At 36.4% G+C, this 26,623-nt stretch overlaps 1 protein-coding gene and 1 non-coding gene across 11 annotated transcripts in view; one reads left to right on the top strand and one right to left on the bottom strand.

The window, feature by feature from the left end:
* Window positions 1-26,623, top strand: part of CNOT4 (CCR4-NOT transcription complex subunit 4) — a 153,702-nt gene that overhangs the window by 7,396 nt on the left and 119,683 nt on the right. The window lies entirely within an intron of this gene.
* TRNAR-GCG (transfer RNA arginine (anticodon GCG)) lies at window positions 15,593-15,665 on the bottom strand. Its single transcript has one exon. It is a non-coding gene; the product is annotated as a tRNA-Arg (tRNA).

Below are 26,623 nucleotides of genomic sequence, written 5' to 3'. Positions count from 1 at the left end.
CACCAGTGTTTTCAAATAATTTTAGTTATGTGTTCACTGAGAAATAAGAGTTTAGAAAATAAAATCTTTATTACATGATGATGAGATGGAACATATTTCATCTGTAAAATAGTAATTGATGCCTTATCTGCTTAAATGTGTATGAGTTCAGGATTACTAGGAAATGTATGTTTGAACAGCTTGTAACCAGTATATATTATTGGGTGTCTTTAAAGTTTAATAGTGACCTGATGAAAGCAGAAGGAATGGCATAAAATTCTGATGAATAGACACTAATATTGTCAACCCCAAGCTCCTGTAAGGATGAATAAGGATAGGTCAGCAGGCCAAAGAAGAATGTAGGGCCATTATTAAGTGAAAGTTTATTCTTTGATTTATTTTGATTATACTTTGTTTTGCAGAGGTATTCTAAACATATCTGGTTAAACAACAGGCTTATTTGGAATTTTTTTTTTAAGTTTTGAGACCCTGGAAGTTATTCTTTTCTTTGTTTTGGTTTGTTTATTCTTCATTAAACCAACTTTCTTCATCTATTGTGTATTTCTGGAGAGCATGCTTGCTTTGTTTTGTGAAGGAAAATTTCATTTTGTATCTTAAAGCAATGGGGGAAAAGTAGATTTCTTGTTCTGGCTTTGTAAATAGTAGATGGTTTTCATTTCTTCTCTTTCTGATTCCCTCAATATGACACTTAGTCCCTTTTTACAACATTTAGCATGTAGATCTCAAGAATTACCACAATTGAGTCTGAAAATATGTCAAGCTTGGGGTGCTTACAGCTTCAAAATGACTTATCAATCATTTTCTTTCCTATTATTAATATAAAAGATCTACCGTAATGCCATGAATATTTTGGGAAATTATAATAAGAATAAAGATAATAACATAATATAGTGCTTTGTTGGGAAATATGTGTTTTTCATTGATGTTCCTTCCATTCTGTACCTCCTTAATCCTGGTAATGTGACAGAGCTATTTCTGACATTTTTCCCCTTCTTTATTTAGCGGGTTATGTGTGCTGTCTAATATGGTCACTAGAATAAAAGCTGTTGCTTTCTCCTTTGGTATATTTTAACAGAGCCTTTCATATTTTAATTTTGGATTTAAGATTGAATTGAGATCGCCTTTGTGCAGAAGAATCTTGAGGATTATGCTTCTTTCTCATTCCCAGTGTACATGGAAAGAAAGTAAATTATCAAATATGCAGTATAGGAGAGCCTTAGTATTTGAGAATATTTTCAGTGGTGGCTGCCAATCTATTCTTTTCCTCCAGGAACTTTTAATTTAATGCCTTGAGTATGGAGCCACGATGAAGGGGTGGTAGTGAAGTGAAAGTCACTCAGTTGTGTCCAACTCTTTGTGACCCATGGACTATATAGTCCATGGAATTCTCCAGGCCAGAATACTGGAGTGGGTAGTTGTTCCCTTCTCCAGGGGATCTTTCAAACCCAGGTCTCCCGTGCTGCAGGTAGATTCTTTACCAGCTGAGCCACCAGGGAAAGGAATACTCGAGTCGGTGGTCTGTCCCTTCTCCAGGTGATCTTCCCGACCCAGAAATCCAATGGGGGTCTCCTGCCTTGCAGGCGGATTCTTTACCAGCTGAGTTACCAGGGAAGCCCCGAGGGGTTGATAGGGAGAGGAGCAAATGGTTCCATTCTCCAAAAGGCTCTCCCAGATTTTAACAACTTGAATTAATGTCAAATTATTAGTATTTTGCATAGCTTTATTCATATAAATCTTGGAAAAGGGCCCTTTTTGTGTGAGTGGCTTTGGGAGTGTCTTGAGTTGCTACGAGGGCAGGTGCATTGCAAACCTAGGAAAAGGGAAGATAGGCAGAAAATACAACGAAAGTCTTCAAATTCTAATAACGGCCACAGTGCATTTTTGCCTCAGGCATTGATGGTACTGGCTCCTTTGCTGCCTTTGGCTACGTACTTTAGGTTTTCTAAGTTAGGCTACTAGTTGGGAAGGCTACAAACTTTAGCCTTTTCTAAGTCAGATTAGCTTCCTTCTCCAGGCTTCGGCATTTTAATCTTTCTAGCTCAGAACCTGACAATTGTGTCTTTAATCTGCCAGGAAGAAGGGGAAATGGGAAAGAGGAGAAAGTGATATGTATGATACTCCTCATCTGTTCCTAAGTTGGCATAAGATTATTCTAAGATTATTTTATACAAGAACCTCTTCCTTTCATTTTTAATTGTATGTAATTAGTTATAAAATAGCTTCATAAATTTCCTAAATGAATCCTTAGAAATATTGTAAAATGTGCTTTGGCCATAGAGTTGGTGATATGTTGCAGGGTATGGATATAAGTTAGGTGCTTAGTGGTACTTCTTTAGGAATGTCTTGCTTCTATTAAAATCTTTTTTGTTATACTAGACCTAGTATAAATGTGAGTTTTGCTTCTAGAAAGTAAAGCTAGTGGTCTTTGTTTGTTTAAGGTAGTTACCTTCCCTGCACTGTATTCTAATCTGTTTGATCCGAATGAAAACAAGTATGACAATAAAATACTTTAATAGCCATGCTAATAAAATACCATTTGTTAGTCATATGTCCCTATCAGTTCAGTTCAGTTGCTCAGTCCTGTCCAACTCTTCACGACCCCATGAATCGCAGCATACCAGGCCTCCCTGTCCATCATCAACTCCCGGAGTTTACTCAAACTCATGTCCATCGAGTTGGTGATGCCATCCAGCCATCTCATTCTCTGTCATCCCCTTCTCCTCCTGCCCCAATCCCTCCCAATATCAGAGTCTTTTCCAATGAGTCAGCTCTTTCCATGAGGTGGCCAAAGTACTGGAGTTTCAGCTTTAGCATCAGTCCTTCCAATGAACACACAGGACTGATCTCCTTTAGGATGAACTGGTTGGACCTCCTTGCAGTCCAAGGGACTCTCAAGAGTCTTCTCCAACACCACAGTTCAAAAGCATCAATTCTTAGGCACTCAGCTATCTTCACAGCCCAACTCTCACATCCATACATGACCACTGGAAAAACCATAGCCTTGACTAGACGGACATTTGCTGGCAAAGTAATGTCTCTGCTTTTGAATATGCTGTCTAGGTTGGTCATAACTTGCCTTCCAAGGAGTAAGCGTCTTTTATTTTCATGGCTGCAGTCACCATCTGCAGTGATTTTGGAGCTCAAAAAAATAAAGTCAGCCACTGTTTCCACTATTTCCCCATCTATTTCCCATGAAGTGATGGAAGCAGATGCTATGATCTTAGTTTTCTGAATGTTGAGCTTTAAGCCAACTTTTTCACTCTCCTCTTTCACTTTCTTCAAGAGGCTTTTACTTCCTCTTCACTTTCTGCCATAAGGGTGGTGTCATCTGCATATCTGAGGTTATTGATATTTCTCCTGTCAATCTTGATTCCAGCTTGTGCTTCTTCCAGCCCAGTGTTTCTCATGATGTATTCTGCATATAAGTTAAATAAGCAGGGTGACAGTATACAGCCTTGACGTATTCCTTTTTCTATTTGGAACCAGTCTGTTGTTCCATGTCTACTTCTAACTATTGCTTCCTGACCTGCATATAGGTTTCTCAAGAGGCAGGTCAGGTGGTCACTGGTATTCCCATCTCTTTCAGAATTTTCCACAGTTTATTGTGATCTACACAGTCACAGGCTTTGGCATAGTCAATAAAGCAGAAACAGATTTTTTTTCTCTGGAACTCTCTTGCTTTTTTGATGATCCAGTTGATGTTGGCAATTTGATCTCTGGTTCCTCTGCCTTTTCTAAATCCAGCTTGAACATCTGGAAGTTCATGGTTCATGTATTGCTGAAGCCTGGCTTGGAGAATTTTGAGCATTACTTTACTAGCGTGTGAGATGAGTGCAATTGTGTGGTAGTTTGAGCATTCTTTGGCATTGCCTTTCTTTGGGATTGGAATGAAAACTGACCTTTTCCAGTCCTGTGGCCACTGCTGAGTTTTCCAAATTTGCTGGCATATTGAGTGCAGCACTTTCACAGCATCATCTTTCAGGATTTGGAATAGCTCAACTGGAATTCCATCACTTCCAGCTCAACTGGAATTCCATCACTTCCACCAGCTTTGTTCGTAGTGATGCTTTCTAAGGCCCACTTAACTTCACATTCCAGGATGTCTGGCTCTAGGTGAGTGATTACACCATCATGATTATCTAGGTCGTGAAGCTCTTTCTTGTACAGTTCTGTGTATTCTTGCCACTTCTTGATATCTTCTGCTTCTGTTAGGTCCATACCATTTCTGTCCTTTATCAAGCCCATCTTTGCATGAAATGTTCCCTTGGTATCTCTAATTTTCTTGAAGAGATCTCTAGTCTTTCCTATTCTGTTGTTTTCCTCTATTTCTTTGCATTGATTGCTGAGGAAGGCTTTCTTATCTCTCTTTGCTGTTCTTTGGAACTCTGCATTCAGTTGCTTATATCTTTCCTTTTCTCCTCTGCTTTTCTCTTCTTTTCACAGCTATTTTTAAGGCCTCCTCAGACAGCCATTTTGCTTTTTTGCATTTCTTTTCCATGGGGATGGTCTTGATCCCTGTCTCCTGTACAATGTCACGAACCTCTGTCCATAGTTCATCAGGTACTCTATCAGATCTAGTCCCTTAAATCTATTTCTCCCTTCCACTGTATAATCATAAGGGATTTGATTTAGGTCATACCTGAATGGTACCCTATATGTATATATAAATATATAAAAATTATTTTGTCATGCCTAGCAAATATTTTCAGCAGCTTTGGAGAACTTTGAATAACATATGATGTGTTTGTGTTTACAGATTGTGCTTTTTATAATGTACTACTAAATTCTACAATCTTTAAAACTTGGCATTATATTAAAAGCAATATTGCTCTTAGAGTAAAGGAGTTAAATGATTTTTTTTTAATACAGTTGAACATAGTTTTCATTGGCCTCTAGATTTCATTGCCAGCCCTTTGAATTCCTATTTTTATTTATTGCTTCTGCTGCGAGTATTATGCAGTTTAGTATGGAACCAGGTTGCCTGAACGTGAATCTTGACTTTACCACATTCTTCTTGTCAGACCCAGGGCAAGTGACTTTATCCTATCAGGGCCTTAGTTTGCTCATTTGTAGGATGCTGCCATTAAGATTGTTGTGTGGAATAAATGATTTAATGTCTATAAAATGTGTGGAATAGTGTTTGGCATATAGTCTTGCTTGTATGTGTGCTGAGTTGTGTCTGACTTTTTGCAGCCCCATGGACTGTAGCCCGCTGGGCTCCTCTGTCCGTGAGATTTCCCAGGCAAGAATACTGGAGTGGGATGCCATTTCCCAACCCAGGGATTAAACCTGTGTCTCTTGTGTCTTCTGCATTGGCAGCAGGATTCTTTACCACTAGCGCCACCTGGGAAACCCTTGACATGTAGTTAGCCCTGTAGAAGTGTTTGCTGTTTTTACACATTTGAAAGGATTTTAAAAAAAATCTGTTTCTGTAGACTTTTTATTCAGTATACTTTTTTGTGTCTAGGTAGTGGACATACGTTTTCAGTAGTTATTTGACCAACTAGAAATACAAGTAAAGTGTTTTAGCGGGTAATCCAAGTACTGACCTACCTAGGATTCTTTTGAATCAAGGAATAATAGAAAGTGAATTTGGATAGGTGTAATAGAAAATAATTATGAGTGTTTTAAATAAAGACAGAGAAATTTAGATGTGATTGGTAAGAGGGGAATCATTGCAGTCACCTCAAATTTGTTTTTTTAAGTTGGGGAGAGATGTGTTTAAAATAGTGTTTCAGTTCAGTTCAGTCGCTCATTCGTGTCCAACTCTTTGCGACCCCATGGACTGCAGCATGCCAGGCCTCCCTGTCCATCACCAACTCCTGGAGCTGGCTCAAACTTGAGTCGGTGATGCCATCCTACCATCTCATCCTATGTCTTCCCCTTCTCCTCCTGCTTCAATCTTTCCCAGCGTCAGGGTCTTTTCCAATGAGTCGGGTCTTCACATCAGGTGACCAGAGTATTGGAGCTTCCGCTTCAGTGAATATTCAGCCCTTCCAGTGAATATTCAGGATTGATTTTGTTTAGAATTGACTGGTTTGATCTCCTTGGTTTCCAAGGGACTCTCAAGAGTCTTCTCCAACACCATAGTTCAGAAGCATCAATTCTTTGGCATTCAGCTTTCTTTATGGTCCAACTCTCACATCCATACATTACTACTAGAAAAACCATAGTATTTAGGGGAAGATGGTTTTGAGTATCTGTGGTAGCATAGATACTTGATTTTATGTGGATAAGATATTATTTGTTTATTCTGTTCATTGATGTATCCAGAGTGACTCAAACAGTGCCTGGTAGATAATAAGATGCTTGATAAATATTTATTGGATGAATGAACCTTGAGGGGGACTGAGATAACAGACAAGTATAAAGGAAAGTAAGCTTTTGGGATCCCTACCTTTAAAGGGGTAGAAGTAAAAAAAAAAAAAAGGTATTATTAACCAAACAACTGGAGAAGTAAAAAGAAGGTGGAAAAGTATGTCTCAGAAAACAAACGAAGAATTTCCTAGGGCACAAGTCACAGGGATAGGAAGATCCAGTATGATATCACGTTGACTTCAGGAGGAAAGAAGGAATTGACACAATTCAGTGCAACATTCCAGGAGAATGAGACCAGAGAAAGCTCTTTGGCTTGTGGTGGGATGGTCACTAATCACATTAGAGCAGTTTCATTAGTCTGGGAATGTGAATCAGATTGAGGGGAGCTAAGGGAAATGGTAAGTAGAGACTGTAGGTAAAGACTGTTCAGTAGTAAGGAATGACTGTAAAAAATGTCAGTAAAACATTATAATAGCTTTCATAATTATTGAGTATGTAATATGAGAGATTCTGTTTATTAGAAATGAGAAAACGAGGCAGTCTTTATGCTGAATGTTCTTAAATTTCGCAGTATAGAAGACTTATTATACATGCTGCTTCAGGGCTCTGCCACTTGCTAAATAACTCTGTAGTCTTGAGGAAAGTTGTTTAATCTTCTTGTGCATCTGTTTTCTTCCTTGTAAATGATGGAGATCTAGGTCATAGATCTGGTATGTTTATAGATCTATATTATATCTTAGATCTGTTAATCTTTTTAAAATGCTTAAAAAATGCTTGGTATGTAGTAAATATTTGATAAATATTACCTGTTATTACCATCCACTGCTGAAGTGAGGGTAAAGAGTAGGATTGGACAACAGAAGAGAAGAAATAGAAAAAAAGATTAATAAAATCGTTGCCAAGTAGTGGTAAGAACTGAATAGAAAAGCCTTAGTTAGAACCTTTGCTCTGACTGTCCCTCTGCCTGGAGAGCAGTTTTGCAGTTACTGTATAGCTGTCTCCACTCCCTCAGACCTTTGTTCACGTAGTGTACTTTTCATTAGGCCTGCCCTGTTTATTTACAGTTAGCATTCAAGCCTCTCTCCCCTAGTATTTGCATTGTTTTACTTAAAAAAAATAAGTTGTCACTTCAGTTGTGTCCAACTCTTTGTGAACCTGTGAATTGTAGCCCGCCAGGCTCCTCTGTCCATGGGATTCTCTTAAGCAAGGACACTGGAGTGGGCTGCCATGCCCTCCTCCAGGGGATTGTCCCAACCCAGGGATTGAACCTGTTGCTCTTGATATCTCCTGTATTGGTAGGCAGGTTCTTACCACTAGCACCATCAAACATATTGTATAATCCACTTACTTATTGTATATACGGGTTGTTGTCGATCTCCATCTACTAGGATGGGGATGTTTGTTCCTTGATAGACCCAGGTTCTGGGAATAATATTTGGTACATAGCAGGTGCTCAGTATATGCTCGTTGAATGAGTACAGTATTTCACCACTGAAGCGAGGTGGGTGGGGAAAGCAATTTAAGTGGTGCTGGGGATACAATTTTGGAGGAAAAGCCAATTTTCTGAGATTGATGCATACTATATAGAAGTTGATCTTCTCAGATCCACTTCCTCTTCTCAAGTGGGTTTTCTGAGTCCATTTTGGTACTGGTTTACCTGGAAATCACTTGGAAAACCCATCAAGCTGAGGAAAGAAAAATGTTGACACCTCTCTTTTCCTATAATAATTATATTTTACTTTTGATTAGCTGATAAAAGCTTAAATTTTTGTGTTTATTAGAATTTAGGAACTGTTCTTTAGACTCTTTATATTATTAATTTTTAAAAACTCTACAGCCTCCCGGATACATTGCAGTTTCCTCCTATGCCATCATTAGGGGAAGGAAAAGCCCTTTGCACTGAGACAAAGGGCAGTGCTTCCTCAGACTCTCACGTTCTATTGACAGGGAGCTTCTGACACCTCATTTCCCCTTCTGGCAGTCACAGGCTTGACACCACTGCTCGCCCGAAGTCCAAATCTCATATCTTTTATCCCTTTTTATGTCAGTTACTGCCATTCTCCCAAGTGACAGTTCATGTCTCACACTTGAATCCTGACAAAGTTCTGTTTCTTACCTTTTCAGTCCTTTCCATCATCAGCAAAATTTCTTGTATCCTTGTTTGTTTTTTTTTTTCCCCCTAAACACTTCTCTACTTCCTACTGTTGTGAAGACACTGTCATCCTTGTATGTGTTGGCTATAATATTTTTCATTTCATTTTTATATGCTATCATCAAGGGTCAGTGGTGAGTTTCATGTACTGAGATTTAAGATTACATTTCCCATGATGACCTCTTCCATTGACTAGGAGTTAAAAAGGGAACCTGGTTTATATTGTCCAAAAACCCTTAGGTTTGCTGGCATTTCTTGTATTCTGAGCTACTCATCTTTTCTTGACTTTTAGCTCATAGTATACTGTCATCCTTGATAATAACACTATCCGTTTAAAAATTCTTGATAGTTGCAGTATACACCATTTGTGTTGTTTCTATTACTTTGACCTCTTAAGTTCTAAAATTCTTCTTTAATGATTTTGCTCTCCACCCTATCTCAGCCACTACTTCATGGTCGTGTCTTTTTTTTCTTTTTCTAGCTGTGCTGCATGGCATGTGGGATCCCAGTTCCCTAGCTCAGGATTGAACCTCTGCCCCCTTTAATGGTAGTGAGGAATCCTAACCACTGGACAGCTAGGGAAGTCCCCATCAGTTCAGTTCAGTTCAGTCGCTCAGTCATGTCCAACTCTGCAACCCCATGAATCACAGCACGCCAGGCCTCCCTGTCCATCACCAACTCCTGGAGTTCACTCAAACTCACGTCCATCGAGTTGGTGATGCCATCCAGCCATCTATCTTATCCTCTGCTGTCCCCTTTTCCTCCTGCCCCCAATCCCTCCCAGAATCAGAGTCTTTTCCAATGAGTCAACTCTTCGCATGAGGTAGCCAAAGTACTGGAGTTTCAGCTTTAGCATCATTCCTTCCAAAGTACAACCAGGGCTGATCTCCTTTAGTACGGACTGGTTTGATCTCCTTGCAGTCCAAGGGACTCTCAAGAGTCTTCTCCAACACCACAGTTCAAAAGCATCAATTCTTCGGCGCTCAGCCTTCTTCACAGTCCAACTCTCACATCCATACATGACCACTGGAAAAACCATAGCCTTGACTAGATGGACCTTTGTTGGCAAAGTAATGTCTCTGCTTTTGAATATGCTATCTAGGTTGGTCATAACTTTCCTTCCAAGGAGTAAGCGTCTTTTAGTTTCATGGCTGCAGTCACCATCTACAGTGATTTTGGAGCTCAAAAAAATAAAGTCAGCCACTGTTTCCACTGTTTCCCCATCTATTTTCCATGAAGTGATGGGACCAGATGCCATGATCTTAGTTTTCTGAATGTTGAGCTTTAAGCCAACTTTTTCACTCTCATCTTTCACTTTCATCAAGAGGCTTTTGAGTTCCTCTTCACTTTCTGCCTTAAGGGTGGTGTCATCTGCATATCTGAGGTTACTGATACTTCTCCCGGCAATCTTGATTCCAGCTTGTGCTTCTTCCAGCGCAGCGTTTCTCATGATGTACTCTGCATATAAGTTAAATAAGCAGGGTGACAATATACGGCCTTGACGTACTCCTTTTCCTATTTGGAACCAGTCTGTTGTTCCATGTCCAGTTCTAACTGTTGCTTCCTGACCTGCATATAGGTTTCTCAAGAGGCAGGTCAGGTGGTCTGGTATTCCCATTTCTTTCAGAATTTTCCACAGTTTATTGTGATCCACACAGTCAAAGGCTTTCACATGGTCATATCTTATGCCTTGTTATTACCAATAATGTGAACCCTGCCTCCCATGATTTTCAAGTCATGCAACCCCTCTCTGACCACCATGTCTTTTCACTCCTTCCAGGCACTCCCCAACTCATCAATCTTATTGTCATTAGGACCTCCAGTCCACAGATTTCTATTTTCTTTTGCACTGTTCCACCACCTCCCCATCCCCCACCTTGATTTTGTTTCTTCCCTTCTTACCTAGTGTACATTCATTACCTAGGTGTCAATCATTATATTCATGAGTTAGTGAGAGATTATTCTAGTCTATCTTATCTTAACTAAACCTTGAAGGCATATTTAATGTAGACTTTGATTATAGTGATGTTTGTGGGTGGGGAAGTTGTCACGGATGGCTCATGGCCTGCTTTTCACCTCACTCACCCTCCTCTCCTCCATCCTACACACAAAAGACCTGACAACCTATATACCAGAGGAAATTGGGAAGAGAGGTTATGGGTTGGTTACTATTACAGAAAGTTACTTTGAATGGAAGACTGGACCACCCTTTTAAATTAGAGATCCATTGGGACTTCCCTGGTGGCCCTGTGGTTACAATTCCATGCTCCCAATGTGGAGGACACAGGTTTGATCCCTTGTCAGGGAACTAAATCCCACGTGCCGCACAGTGTGGCAAATAAAACAGCAATCTGTTGTTATTTCACTACTGCCTCTACCTCCTTTAGCAACACTTGCTTCCTCCCCAGCTCATGCCAGGCTCAGTGTCCTCCCTCTACGCCTGCCCTTTCTCTGTTTTTCCCTACTTCCACGTGGATGTATTGTATTTCTTAAGAAATTTGGCTCTGTTTGAATTAGTATTTTATACTCTAAATTCTTCTTTCAGATATCTTGATAGTCCATTCTGCCATCTGTGATGTGAGTTGGTTTTACTTTTGTTGATAAAGTTTCCAACAGAATGATACTGAACATGACAGCAAAAGGGTAATTGATAGAAATAGGGAAATCATGTGTAAAATGGTGGGGAAAATGAAAGATATGTTTTTTGGGTATTCTGAATGTACTTGTCATAATGCTCATGATTTCTAGAAGAGTTACACTGTATTGCAACAGGTAGAGACGCTTGGAGATTGGTTGAAAAAAGAACTTCATAGTTCATTCCTTTTATCTTTTCACTTCTGTTCTCTGAAGCAGATGTTCTTGAATCAGTTTTCTTTTGATTCCCTTGCAGAATGTTCTCTTATACTGGGATCAGCAGTCATATTACAAGTTGGGATATTGTGTGTATGTTACTACTGATATCAGATCTTTTCATATTTTAGTACTTAGGACCATAGATTTGTACCAAGAGATTGGTCTGAAGATATATATATATATGCGCCTGTTTTCTCAAGCTGTTTCAGAGTTGTGTTGTTTACTGTGTTACCCATGAGCTATGTGTTGGCTTTTGAGCATTTGAAATGTGGCTAGTCTGAATTAAGTTGTGCGCTAAGTGTAAATTAATAATTACATGTTGAGTTGATAATATTTTGGATATATTGGATTAGATAAATTACCTATTCTTTTTCTCAGTGTGCCTAGTAGAAAATTTACAATTACGTATGTGGTTTGCATTTTATTTCTCTTTGACATTGTTGTCTTATCTTACTTTTTCGTTTGTTCTAACAGTTTCAATTATTTTAATCCATTATATAGTCTCTAAAAATAATTTTGGTGTTATGTAATATGAAAGGATTTTCCCCCCAAATTTAATATTTTTATGTTGTTACGCTTATTAGTATTCACTTTCTAAAACCCTGAGTTGTCTTTTTCTTTTCCTTTTTTTTAACCTTTTGACTTCCGTCTTTTCTTCTCATGGTACTATATAGGCATCTTATGCGTTCTGTATATTGCCTGGGAGAATTTTGGAGGAGTTTAAAAAGTATAAGAGTTTATCTTTTATTTACTACTTAATATTTAGGACTACTAATAGTATATGTTATAAATCATTATGTTACTAATGTAAAATTTTAAAATTTAAAGTAAAGGCAATTTGTATCTGGTAGAAAAGAAAAGGGATTGAAAATTTCACATTGAAATTCTGCTTGAACATAAAACCCAGCAAACAAATAAATACACAAGCAAAAATGCACTGACTTAGTTTGCTGTTACAGGTTTTATAAACTTTCATAAACTTGGACCTTAGCACCATTGCTACTGTTTCTCCCTCCATGTTGCAGTCCTTTGAGGGTTTAAGTTTTTTATTTTATTTCTCTTACCTTTTCTGATCTTTAGGAAAAAAAGGATTCATATTGAGTTCAGGGAATACCTTTATATGGTTAAGCCTTAAACTGTTTAAAACAGTTTGTAGCTGTTTTAAACAGTGGTGTTTTAAAAAGTGGTGTAGTTCAGATCTGGGTAATTTTTAAGTGAATAAATGATTTGGGTAACTGTGGCTTATATTTTAAAGTGAGATGTTGACTTCTGAGCTCCAAAATATATTTCAAATTAATCTATCATATGTTGTTACCATCAAGGTATTAACAAAAATGGCTTTATTAGGCATTTGAAAATTATTTACTGGAGAACTATTTTATTATCCTTACCTACTTAGAGAATAGTAGGTACCTACATATTGAAAATTTATGTAAAAGCATATTCGCAAGAAAGTATATAAGAAAAAAATTTGGCCAACAAGTTTGAATTTTTTTTTTTTAATGATTGGAATTGATAAAATACAGGTTTAAAAATGAAAATTGGGAGAAAGGGTATCTTGGGAGAAAATAGTAGAGAAATAGAGATAATAGGAATTGTGGGAAGGAAGTAGAAAAGTGAGCTCATAAAAGTGCACATTCTTAGATGCTCAATGGATGGATAATTTTGATACTCTTTGATAGACTGAAACAAAGACTTCGCTACTTGTCAGTTTTCTGGATCTTAGAATACCCTCTTTAACTTTTTGGTTCTTCCTAAGTTTTGAAGATAGGCCTGATGTCTGTTGGCTGTGCAGACTTAGATTTGGGTTGATCTGTAAGAATAATTTCTGAATCCATATATGTTGTGTATATCATATGTTCTTTTTTAATTTGCTGAGTAATACTTAATGGTGTGGATATATCACAGTTTGCTTATTTGGCTTATTTGTAGTTTTTTTGCTTTTCCTAGTTGAGTTGTTTTGAGCATTTGTGTACACATTTTTGCTTGTGAAAACACAGTTTTCATTTTTGGGGGATAAATTCCCAAGAGCATGCTTACTTGATCATCAGATAAGTGCATATTTAGTTTTAGAAGAAGCTGTAAGACTGTTCTCTAGAGTTACTCTATGATGCTGCATTTCTGCAAGCGTTGTATGAGTGATTCAGTTTCTCTGCATTTTAATCAGAGTGGGTGTGTATTATCCCTATTTTTTATTATAGTCATTCAAATAGATGTGTAATATTTCATTGTAGTTTTAATTTGCACTTCCTTATGGTTAAAGTTGTAGAACCCCTTGTCATGTCCTTATTGGTCATTTGTATATCCTCTTTGGTGAAATGTCTGATGTCTTTTGCCCATTTTCCAACTTGATATTTTTGCTCTTGAGTTGTGAGGGTTCTTTATATATTCTAGATATGAGTACTTTGTCAAGTACGTGGTTTGCAGATTTTTTTTTCCCAGTATGTAGCTTGTCTTTTCATCTTCATAGGGTCATTCATAGAAAAAACTTCTAATTTGATGAGGGCCAATATGTTAAATCTGTTTTATGTATTGTGCTTTTTGCTACAAGTCTAAGAACTCTTAGTCCTAGTCCTAGTCCTGAGTCTTGAAGATTTCTTTCTAAATTTTTTCCTAGAAATTTTATTGTCTTTCATTTTACATTTAGTGTATGATCCACTTTGAGCTACTTTTTGTATAAGATAGGAGGTTTCAGTTGATTTTTTTTTTTCTTTTTAGTCCGTTTGTTCCAGCACCTTCTGTTGAAAAGTCTTTTTCCCCTATTGAATTGCTTTGCATATTGTTGTCAACAATTACTTGGACATATTTGTGTGGACCTATTTCTGGGTTTTCTGTTCCATTCCATCCATCCATGTGTCTATCTCCATCAGAACTACACTATTTTGAGTAATGTAGCTATGTAGTAAGCCTCAATATCAGGCTTACTATATAATTTGATTCTTTAGGTCTTAAAGTTTTAGGTCTTGTAGGATCTTCTTTCCATACAGATTTTAGAATAAGCTTATTTATACCTGTAAAAAAAATCTTTCTGTGACTTGCTAAGAATTACATCTATATCAATTACATAGATTATTTATGGAGTATTGTTCTTCACTGTGTTGTGTCTTCCAGTCACTGAACATGCTGAGTCTCTAGTTCTTTAGGTCTTTTTAAAATTTTTTTCATCAGCATTTTGTAATTTTCAATATATAGACCTTGCCCATTTTGTTAGATTTATACCAAAGTATTTAATTTTGTTTGGAGTGATTTTTAAATGACATTGTGTTTGTAACTTAGGTTTTCATATGTTTATCAGTATATAGAACTATGGTTGCTTTTTATGTGTTAATCTTTTATCATTTGACCTTGCAGAACTAATTTATTAGTTCTATTAGTTCATTTTTTTTATAGATTACCCAGTATTTTCAAAATGAAAAGTCACGTTATCTGCAAACAAGGACAGATTTTTTCCTTCTGTTCCAATCTGTTTGCCTTTATTTCCTTTTCTTAACCTTGTTTGCTGAACTTCCAATCTTGAAAAAGATTGGTGAGATTGGCCATCTTTGCCTTGTACTTGAGCTTATGTGGGAAACATAGTTTTTGCCATTAAGTTGTGATGGTATCCATGGGTTTTTTTTTAATCGACTTTATTTATTTATTTTTAACCAAATTTAGGAAGTTCTCCTCTATTCCTAGTTTACTGAGAATTTTTATTTTGAATTTTGATAAATGCTTTTCTTTCCATTGATATGATCATGTAATTTTTCTTCTTTAGCCCTTTTATTTGGTGGATTACAGTGATTGATTTTCCAGTGTTGAACCAGCCTTGCTTTCCTAGAATAAGTCCAATAATCTTTTTAGATGTTTCTGGATTTTATTTGCTTATATTTTGTTTAGGAATTTTGCATCTTAAGTTCATGAGAAATAGTGGTCTGAAGTTTTTGTTTATGTTTTTTGGTACTGTGTCTGTCTGGTTTTGATGCCACAGTGATACTCCCTCATAAAATGAGTTAGAAAGAGTTCCTCCTCTTTTCTGGAAGGTAGTATAAAAATAAAACTAATTCTTTAAATTTTTGGTAAAATTCTCCAGTGAAGCCATCTGGGCCTGGGAATTTCTTTTTCCTGAGTTCTGAACTATGGAGTCAATTTTTTTTTTTTTTAATGTTTATAGTGAAGTCGCTCAGTCGTATCCGACTCTTTGGGACCCCATGGACTGTGGCCTATCAGGCTCTTCTGTCCATGGGATTTTCCAGGCAAGAGTGCTGGAGTGGATTTCCTTCTCCAGGGGATCTTCCTGACCCAGGAATCGAACCTGGGTCTCCTGCATCGCAGGCAGACGCTCAACCATCTGAGCCACCAGGGAGGCCTGATAATGCTTATCAGTTCAGTTCAGTTCAGTCGCTCAGTCGTGTCCGACTCTTTGTGACCCCATGAATAGCAGCACGCCAGGCCTCCCTGTCCATCACCAACTCCTGGAGTTCACCCAGACTCACATCCATCGAGTCAGTGATGCCATCCAGCCATCTCATCCTCTGTCGTCCCCTTCTCCTCCTGCCCCCAATCCCTCCCAGCATCAGAGTCTTTTCCAATGAGTCAACTCTTCGCATGAGGTGGCCAAAGTACTGGAGTTTCAGCTTTAGCATCATTCCTTCCAAAGAAATCCCAGGGCTGATCTCCTTCAGAATGAACTGGTTGGATCTCCTTGCAGTCCAAGGGACTCTCAAGAGTCTTCTCCAACACCACAGTTCAAAAGCATCAATTCTTCGGCGCTCAGCCTTCTTCACAGTCCAACTCTCACATCCATACATGACCACAGGAAAAACCATAGCCTTGACTACACAGACCTTTGTTGGCAAAGTGATGTCTCTGCTTTTGAATATGCTATCTAGGTTGGACCTAACATTCCTTCCAAGGAGTAAGCGTCTTTTAATTTCACGGCTGCAGTCACCATCTGCAGTGATTTTGGAGCCCAAAAAATAAAGTCTGACACTGTTTCCACTGTTCCCCCACCTATTTCCCATGAAGTGATGGGACCAGATGCCATGATCTTTGTTTTCTGAATGTTGAGCTTTAAGCCAACTTTTTCACTCTCCACTTTCACTTTCACCAAGAGGCTTTTGAGTTCCTCTTCACTTTCTGCCATAAGGGTGGTGTCATCTGCATATCTGAGGTTATTGATACTTCTCCCAGCAATCTTGATGCCAGCTTGTGTTTCTTCCAGTCCAGAGTTTCTCATGATGTACTCTGCATAGAAGTTAAATAAGCAGGGTGACGATATACAGCCTTGACATACTCCTTTTCCTGTTTGGAACCAGTCTGTTGTTCCATGTCCACTTCTAATTGTTGCTTCCTGACCTGCATACAGATTTCTCAAGAGGCAGGTCAGGTGGTCTGGTATTCCCATCTCTTTCAGAATTTTCCACAGCTTATTGTGATCCACACAGTCAAAGGCTTTGGCATAGTCAATAAAGAAGAAATAGATGTTTTTCTGAAACTCTCTTGCTTTTTCGATGATCCAGTGGATGTTGGCAATTTGATCTCTGGTTCCTCTGCCTTTTCTAAAACCAGCTTGAACATCAGGAAGTTCACAGTTCACATATTGCTGAAGGCTGGCTTGGAGAATTTTGAGCATTACTTTACTAGCAGGACTATTCAAATAATCTCTTTCATCTTTTATGAGTTTTGGTGATAATGTAGTTTTTTTAAAAAATTGTTTTTTTCTATCAGTTTTATTGAGATATAATTGACATAGAGCACTGTGTAAGGTTAAGATGTACAGCATAATAATTTCACTTACATGATTATCAGAATAAATTTGGTGAACATCCATCATCTCATGCAGATACAAAATTAAAGAAATAGAAAAAATTTTTTCCTTGTGATTAGAACTCTTAGGATTTACTTTCTTAACAGCTTTCATATATAACATACAGCAATGTTAACTGTATTCATCGTGTTGTATGTTACATCCTTAGTATTTATTTATCTTAAAACAGAAAATTTGTACCTTTTGATCACATTCATTCAATTCACCCCCCACATCCCCTGTTCCCTGACTCTGGTAACCATAGATCTCTTTTTTTAAATGAGTTTGTTTGTTTTTGAAGTGTTACTGACCTCCAACACTATGTTAGTTCCTGTTATATACAACATAGTGCTTTTGTATTCCTATACATTTCAGAATGATCACCTGATGTCTAGTTGATATATATTTATTATATTCCTCAACATCATGTGTGGTTTTTAAATAATTGTTTCTAAGTTGAATTTATTAGTATGAAGTTGTTCTCAATATTTCCTTATTGTTATTTTAATGACTGAGAAATCTGTAGTGATAATCCCCTATTTCCTTCTGATAGTTAAGATTCAAGTCTTTCTTCTTTTTGTTAGTCTTGCTTGAGGTTTATAAATTTATTTGAAACAGAGAACCAGCTCTTTGTTTCATTATTTTCTCTGTCTTATTTCTGTTTTCAATTTTATTGATCTCTGTCTTTATTATTTTCTCTTTTATGCTTGCTTTGAGTTAATTTTCCTCTTCTTTGTAGTTTCTTGCAATAGGAGCTAGGAAGTTTAAGGCCTTTTTTTTCTCCTAAATAAACATTTAGGGTCATTCATGCTTTTGAACTGTGGTGTTGGAGAAGACTCTTGAGAGTCCCTTGGACTGCAAGGAGATCCAACCAGTCCATTCTGAAGATCAGCCCTGGGATTTCTTTGGAAGGAATGATGCTAAAGCTGAAACTCCAGTACTTTGGCCACCTCATGCGAAGAGTTGACTCATTGGAAAAGACTCTGATGCTGGGAGGGATTGGGGGCAGGAGGAAAAGGGGACGACAGAGGATGAGACGGCTGGATGGCATCACTGACTCGATGGACGTGAGTCTGAGTGAACTCTGGGAATTGGTGATGGACAGGGAGGCCTGGCGTGCTGCTATTCATGGGGTCGCAAAGAGTCAGACAGGACTGAGCGACTGAATTGAACTGAACTGATTTTCCTCTGGGCACTGCTTCTGCTGAATTTCGCGTTTGATACATTGTAAGTTGGAGTCCATTTTGGTCAGTGATCATGCTGTTTATGATATCAGTTCTTTGAAATTTGTTGAGGTTTTATGGCCCCGGATATTGTTTATCTGGAAGAATGTTCTGTGGATGCTTGAAAAGAATATATGTTCTACTTACTTTTTGACTCTATTGGAATACCACCTAACTCTCCCTGTGGAACTCTCTCCTTGCTGCCTGGCCCACCCATTCTATTTGGTTCATGTTCCTTATTATTGGTTTGTAGAGCATTTATTCTTTATTCCTCTCCTTATAATTTTTTATTTCCCATAAATTCTTAATTTTTATGTCTCATTTGACATTTTCTGTAGTTTTAAACAAAATTTAATATTGTCACTAGTCTTTAATGTTGGCACTGTAGTTTGTGCTTACACTAATGGCAGATTGACCTTGAATTATTACTACTCCAAGGTGAAGTATGGTGGTGTGTTTTTATAATTCTTTAAAAAGTCACTCATAAAGTATGATTCTCGGGATAAATTTAGACTGAATAGGAATTGTATGCCAGGCATATTGCTGTGCATTAAATAGGAGGAAAATCTGTGTTTTCAAGGTACTTCATTGGACACAAGATGAACACTTCTGCAGTGTTTCTAATAGTATAAGACAGATGCTTAATGGAGAGGTACTATAGAAATTCAGAAAAGGCGTAATTAAAGAATGGAGGCAGGATTAATTTGTGTAGCCTTGTGAAAAAAATAATACAGTTGAACCTTGAACAGTGTGGAGATTAGGGACACTGACCCTCCATGCAGTCAAAAATCCAAGTATAAAGAAAATTTAAAAAGAGAAAATCTGTGTTTAAGTTATAGTTGCATGCTAAGTTGCTTCAGTCGTGTCTGACTCTTCGCGACCCTGTGAACTGTGGACCGCCAGCCTCCTCTGTCTGTGGAATTTTCCAGGCAAGGATACTGGAGTGGGTTGCCATTTCCTACTCCCCGGGATCTTCCCCACCCAGGGATGGAACCCACGTCTCTTACGTCTCCTGCATTGGAAGGCGGGTTCTTTACCACTAGTGCCACCTGGGAAGCCAAGTTATAGTTGACCCTCCATATATGTGGTTCTTTCTTCCATGTCCCAGATTTCTCTGTATCTGAGGTTTTGCATTTGTGAATTCAGCCAGCAGCAGATCATGTAGTACTTGTAGCATTTACTGTTGAAAAAAATTCCTGTGTAAGTGGATCTGTGCTTTTCAAACCCATGTTGTTCAAGGGTTAACTATTTCAATGAGTGGTATATAGTACTGTAGTGTTTATTGGGGGGAAAAAAAATCCATGTATAAGTGGATCCCCAGTTCAAACCCATGTTGATCAAGGGTCAACTAGAGGGAAGTTTCTGAATACCAAGAAGGAGCTTCAGTTTGAACAGGAGGCAGTAACAGATTTAAAGGTTCTCATTCTGAAGAGTGACTTGAAGAATGGAGTATAAAGCATTGGCATAACCTGGGAGATTGTTAGAAATGCAAATTTTAATACCCTATCTTACCTATAGAATCAGAACTTACATTTTTTAATAAGATAGGTAATTTGTATGCATGCTTAAGTATAGTAAGACTGCTAAATTGAAGATTATGTTCAAGTTTTGGCACTGGGCTACTGAAAACTGGGTGGGCCATTGACAGGAAATAAAAAGCCTGGGTGGCAAAAAAACTGTGATTATTTTTTACTCCCAGGCTATTAGAGAACTTTTTGTTGATAGAAAATGAGCATAATGATAACATTGGAGAAAATCTTGAAAAATGAGTGGAAAAAACATATAATTCCAAAATCCTAAAATAAATAGCATCTTCATTATTTTTGCATGTTGTCTTAATTTCTTATTAATATGTAACTTGTTTTTATATTGTTGTATACTTTAAAATTCATTATATAAATGTTTTATATTTCTTTACAACTTAAAATACATACATACACTCTCATCCACATTTTAAAAAATGCAAATTAAAAATAACAGTGATTCCAGTATTTACATTTTTAGATTGGTAAAGATTAAAATGTTTGATTCTAATAGATTTTAGTGAGAATGTAGATTGGTGCAGCTTTTTAAAGGGTGATTTGGCAGTGTTTGTTAAAACTAAAAATCGCACATAACATTCTTGATCCAGCAGTTTCACTTCTAGGAATATGTTATACAAATATACTGGCTCTAGGTCAATTGATCTACAAGGCTGACTTGTCACATTTATGTTTTTTTGTATCAGTCAATCCAAGAAAACATTTTTTTAATGAGTATAGACAAAATAGCATTATTTTATAATAAAATTTTTCAGTTTACTCTGATTTCTTTCCCGTTCTTTGAAGAGTTATGTTTTTTCCCCCAGCACTTTCTGATTTCTTTATAATCTTTTAAAAAGTTATTTAACGGTTATTTTGTGTTTCCTTCTAGCATTTTAATAATTTTAGGGTTCTTTTGTCAGTTTCAAAGTGCATCTACCAGCGTTTGTTTTTTAATAAATTTTTTTAAATTAAAAATTTTTATAAGTTTTGAAAAATTTGCAGTTACGTATATTGGATGGAATTATTTTAATAACTTTTAAAGATTTTTGATGGGATTTGGTTTACAGCCCCCCCCCCTTTATTTTAAGGAATATTGGAAGCTAAGGGTCATAGGTTGGTTGACTTTTTTAATGAACATATTTAATATTCAGAAAAACATTTCACAATCATAAATATTAATAAATCAGTGTAAATATTACATGCATTTACCATAGATATGTGCTAAAAAATATCTAGAGCAGCTATTGCTGAGACATGCTAATATTTTTTTAATTGCTATAAAAATTAAGAATATTATCTCGATTGAGGCCTTGGGGAATAATAATAAAATTACCTAAAGAGTGGAGTAATGAGATATTTCATTCAAACAAGAATGTGAAAGAACTGGAAAGAGTGGCCTAAATCTTGCTACAAAAGACAAAAAATTTAATGACTGGAAATACAAAACTAACATGTATTTACTAATAAATATAAAATGCTTATAGAAATATTTATAAATAAGAACTATTTATAAATGAGATTTCTCTATTTATTACTATATTAACAAATATAAATATTTATACATGTGTGTGTTAAGTCACTTCAGTTGTGTCCAACTCTTTGCGACCCTATGGACTGTAGCCCATCAGGGTCCTCTGTCCATTGGGTTCTTCAGGCAAGAATACTGGAGTGGTTTGTCATGACCTCCTTCAGGGGATCATCCCAACCCCTGGATCAAACCTGTGTCTCCTGCATTGGCAGGTGGTTCTTTACCACTAGTGCCACCTGGGAAGCCCATTTATACATATAGGTAGCTATAAATATAGATATATTTTTAAATTAATAAATATATTTATACATATAGACTATACTCTAAATATGTGTGTTATAGCAATGTTACAGTAAGCCAATACGGTATATATTGATATAAAATATAATCAGGGTCATGTGTCTGATTTGTTGAGATCTTTGAGATGAATATGTAAATTTGGTAATTTCAGTGAATTTATGCAGACTGAATTTTGGAGATTGGTTTGTTTCTGATAATACTAACATACCAAAACATATGTGGAAGAGTGTGCATTGCAGTATTGTAATACCAAAAGGCTGAAACTGCTGAAATTCATGTCAGCAGAGTTTACTAGATTATGTGTGCATCTATATGATGGAATATGTTACAGCCATGGAAAAGAAAGTAGAGGTAAATGTATTAAGATAGAAAAATTTGTAGTGTAAAGTAAAAAAGGTTCAGAACAGTGCACACAGTCCTTTTCATTTTCAGTTAAAGAAAAGATGCTTATGAACATATATTTATATATACATTGGGTATATCTGGAAGAGTACTAAAAATTATTTATTGTGGTTGCCACTATGATCCTAACAGGTGGAAACAAAGTTAATAGGTACCCTTATTGTGTGTTAATCTTGATCAGTTTTACTAACTAGTAAAAGTAAAATTAAATATTTGCAGCATATATTCCTTGTAGAAGATGTGAAAAATGACATGTAGAAGACAAGTCTCCCAATGGTGATGTTTGTTAAAAATTTTGTTTTACTGTGTTTCCTTTCAGTTTTTTTATATTTTACTTTTTTGTGTTAGTTTACTTACCACAACATTGGTGTTTTTCACTGTCTTTTTAAAGCAATTAGTTTCATTTACCTATGTATAGTTCTGGTGTTTGTTAGTTTTCATTTGAACTTGCCTATACAAATTCACTTTTCTTATATACTGTACATTAGAATTTTGTCAAGAAGAGTTGACTCATCCGTTTTTGCTGGGATGTTTTACCATGTACAGTTTTGGTTATGGTCTGCTTAATTTTGTTAATTAACTCTGCCATTAATATTCTTTATGAATTGGGCAAAAAACTGACATCTTATTTCTTAGCTAATCCGTGAGAAAATTGTAAGCATCTTTTATTCAGTACTGTAGGACTGCTAACTCCGTCATGTTCATTGAGTCTCAGAATTCTTTCCATTCTTTTGTATTTCAGTTGTTCTCCCTAAAAGTTACTGGTCATGATTTTGACCTTTTTGTTTTGGAGGCTTCCTGTTCCAATGATGAGAGTTTAGAATGCAGATTCCGTTTGTATGTGACTTATTCATATCTTTGATAAAATTTTGTTACGTGGTTGCTATTAGTTATTCTGCTACATAGATGACACTTGCAGAGTAGTGGGAGACCATCTCATTCATGGAAATACCGATCTGCACACTCACTGAAACCAGAGTTCAGCCTGTTGACCGCAAAATTGGTATTAATTGGACTCTCAGGTGCTAGGCAAAGTTGAAATAGCTTACATTTCTTTTAGCTAAATTATTTGCCTTAGCTGTACTTCCAGACATAAAAACACTGGAGCAGAGGACTTCATTATATAATTTGCATGGTTACTGATTTTCAAAAGAATTGAATGAATTTATAATGCCATCAGCAGTATATAAACACCTCAATTTCAATAGATTTTCTTTGGAATTAGTTATTATTATTAGAAAATATTAACTAGGAGTAAAATGATCTTGTGGAGTTACATTTTCATTTGCTTTGTGTAGAAATTCAGTAGGAACAACAAATTAGAAGTGGGTTTGGAAAATGTTAACTTCTAACTAGAGCATTTGGTTATGCAACCATCACTACATTATTGTTTTGAATCAAAAGTTAAGATTGGTTATTAGCATAATGAAATAGAGTGTCCCTGGAGTGAAAGTCATGAAGAGTACTATTGTATTCTTGGAACAGAGGAGTTCTTTTGTCTTATGTCCCCCTAGGCTGAGAATAGAATAATATGCTACTTTTATCCTGCAGCTAGACAGTCACTGTGCTTAAGTCTATCTCCGTGTGTCTGCTTGGTTCAGTCAATTAAAAAACTTACTGTTTGTTTGTTTGCCAAGTTAGTAATGTCATAATATATTTTGCAAGGAATTGAATAATAAACTATTTTTGTCATGTTTTAATAGTTTTTTGTGTTTATTTTTTATTTAACAAAAATTTTAGTGTAGCCCCATTTTTATTGTTTTTGAATCTAGTTTTTAAAACTGTAAGTAATTTAGGAGAAACTAGAAATAATCTTTTAAATTAAGCAAATCACTAGTTCAGTTGTCAGAAAGTAAGGACTACTAATTTAAGTGAATATTTTTATTTACTTTCTTATTTGTGACCTTTTAAGACTTATTCAGCCTCCAAACCATCCAGCAGTTTTGTTAAAAACTGATTCTATGGCAGGTTAATCTTTCTTTTTTTTAATACCAGCAAGATAAGAAATTATAATTGCATCTTTTAAAAGATTTATTTTTAACTCACTTAGAATTTCTTATTTGTGAGGCACATACTTAAGGTTCTTTTTTTTTCTCCTCTGTTTAATTTCTTTTGGAGCCAGTCATTATCTTTAGAGCCAGTTTAAAAGGGTTGTTTTGATGCTTTCTGCCACGACTGACTTGTAGCAAGGAACCTTTAATATATTGGGTTGGCCAAAAAGTTCATTCTAGTTTTTCCGTAAGATGTTATGGAAAAACTTGAACGAACTTTTTGGCTGACCTAATACAGTATAACAAGATCTCATTTGGCTAGTAAGTGTGTCTTCCAGCTCTCTGCTAGGTGTAGGACACTGCCTTCAAAGTGTTGGCATGTAGGCTAGCTGAATTCCAAGGTTTGCTTATATAGTGTAAGACATGAATAATACAAGTCGTTGTGTATATAGGAGCTGAATAAAAGGAAGGAAAAGAACAATGAGTAATTTAATTTCAAGGCTGTTTGCTACATTTAACTTTATCTCTTGATGATTTTACATCCTAAACCTAATTTTATTAGATCTCTTTAAAATTAGTCTTCAGCATGATTTTTTCATAAGCAGTTATCTTACTTACAATTTTAGTACCTTATGCTTCTAAGCTTGTATTACAACTCCTAATAATTTATAATTGCAAGATATTCTATAGTTTAATAGTTGTTTGAGGAATCTGAAGTTTTATAAGATGGGTATCTTATAAAGTCATTTATAATACAGTAGTTTCTTTCAAGTATCAAGTTTTTCCAGTAGTTTGAATGGTCTCTGAGTGGTTTTGTATGCATAATGGCTTTTTATCAACTAGAATCCCTTGTCCTAATAAATTTACTTGTAGTTTAGGAAAATTGTCTATTCTGAATATTTCAGGATTCAGTCTTGTAGAGGAGAGTTAAAAGACTTCCCTCTCTTCCTCCCCTCAACTCCCCCTTCTCACCCCCAGTGCTTTGCTTTGGTAGGAGTCTTTACCACCAACTGAATAGTGAAATATGTAAGTTTTGACAAATGCATGCACCTGTGTAGCTACACCTGTTTCAAGATCTGTAACATTCCAGTTACCCCAGAAATCTCTTATGCCTCTTACTACTCAGTACCTGTCTCCCAGAATGCATCTCTGTTCTTATTCTGTTACCAGACCTTAGTTTTGGCTGTTGATGGAATTTTACATAAGTGGAATAATTTTGTGACTGATTTCTTATACTTAGTGTAATGCTTCTGAGATTGTCCATGTCATATTTATCGGCAGTTCCTTTTTATTGCTGAATAGTTGTAGTATTCCAGTGAATAAATATACCACAGTTTGTTTATCCATTCGTATGTTGGTGGACATTTGTGTTGTTTTCAGTTTGGCTAACTGTGGATAAGGCTGTTTATGAACATTCATGGATAAGCTCTTTTGTGAACATGTGTTTTCATTTTTTTCTGGGTAAATCTCTAGAAATGGAATTGCTAGGTTATGTGGTAAGTGTCTGCTTAAAAACTGTTTTCCCAAGGCCAGAATTTAGAGGGCAGTGGAAGTGAGAGATACTTTTAAAGGCTACACCATGAATGATCTTAGAGATCATGTTAAAGAACATTTATCCCAAGTACAGAATAAAGCCATGGAAGGGTTTAAGAGACCACTTTTGAAGAGTGGGTTAAAAGTGAGGCTGAAGATGGAAGACTCTGTGAAGAGGACTCTTTCCTTGCAAATGACATAAAACTTGACCCAAACTGGCTTAAACATGAGAATATTTTGGATCACATAAACAAGAAAGCCCAGGTAGTATCATCAAAACCATAAATATTAAATATGTGTCTGAGTTAAAAATTTATATTTCATCAGCCTTCATATCACTGAGCTCTGTATGTTTATTCAAGTGACACCAACCCCCGTGCGTAGGAAAGTAAGTGCATTGTGCATATTAGATGCTCAATAAATATTTTGGTGAATGAATGAATGTTCATGGGCATCTCTGAGAGTCATATTGAGAGTCATTCTTGAAACCTCTTTATCTTTCTTTCTCTAATATCTAGTCTACTTTCCTGTCAAAATATTTCTTAAACTTGTTCACTCTTGTTGATCTCTGCTGTCACTGTGCTCTTTTTTTTCTCCTACCTGTCTGTCTCTGGAGTGTCTTTGTGGTCTTCATAAACATGCTTCGTCTCCACTGCAGTCTCTACAAGGTTGGAATCACTCTGGCCTTGGTCTTGTGTGTTCATTTCTTTCTTTGTGCTCTTTCCTGGGTATAAGGTAGATTTTTTTTTTTTTTAAGGAAGATTAAGAGTGTGATATTAGGAGTAAGGCACGAGGTCTTAAGTGATTGTGGCATACAGTTAACTACATACTGCTTTGCTTTAAGGAGAAAATAGAAAATATGCTAATGGTTATAACAAAACTATGTTCAGGGAAGGAGTAGATACCGAAAATTTGTAGGAAAATTTCTAGTAGAGTCCTTTTGATTTGCTTGAGAATTGAGAAAATACTCAAGAAAATAGAAAACCAAAATTGTTCCTTTGGTTTTCAATCTACA

This window comes from Bos javanicus, chromosome 4 (genome assembly GCF_032452875.1).
Source record: "Bos javanicus breed banteng chromosome 4, ARS-OSU_banteng_1.0, whole genome shotgun sequence".
In the NCBI taxonomy this organism is placed as follows: Eukaryota; Metazoa; Chordata; class Mammalia; order Artiodactyla; family Bovidae; genus Bos; species Bos javanicus.
Note: the sequence above shows the minus strand (reverse complement) of the source record. Positions and strands in the feature narration are given on the sequence as shown.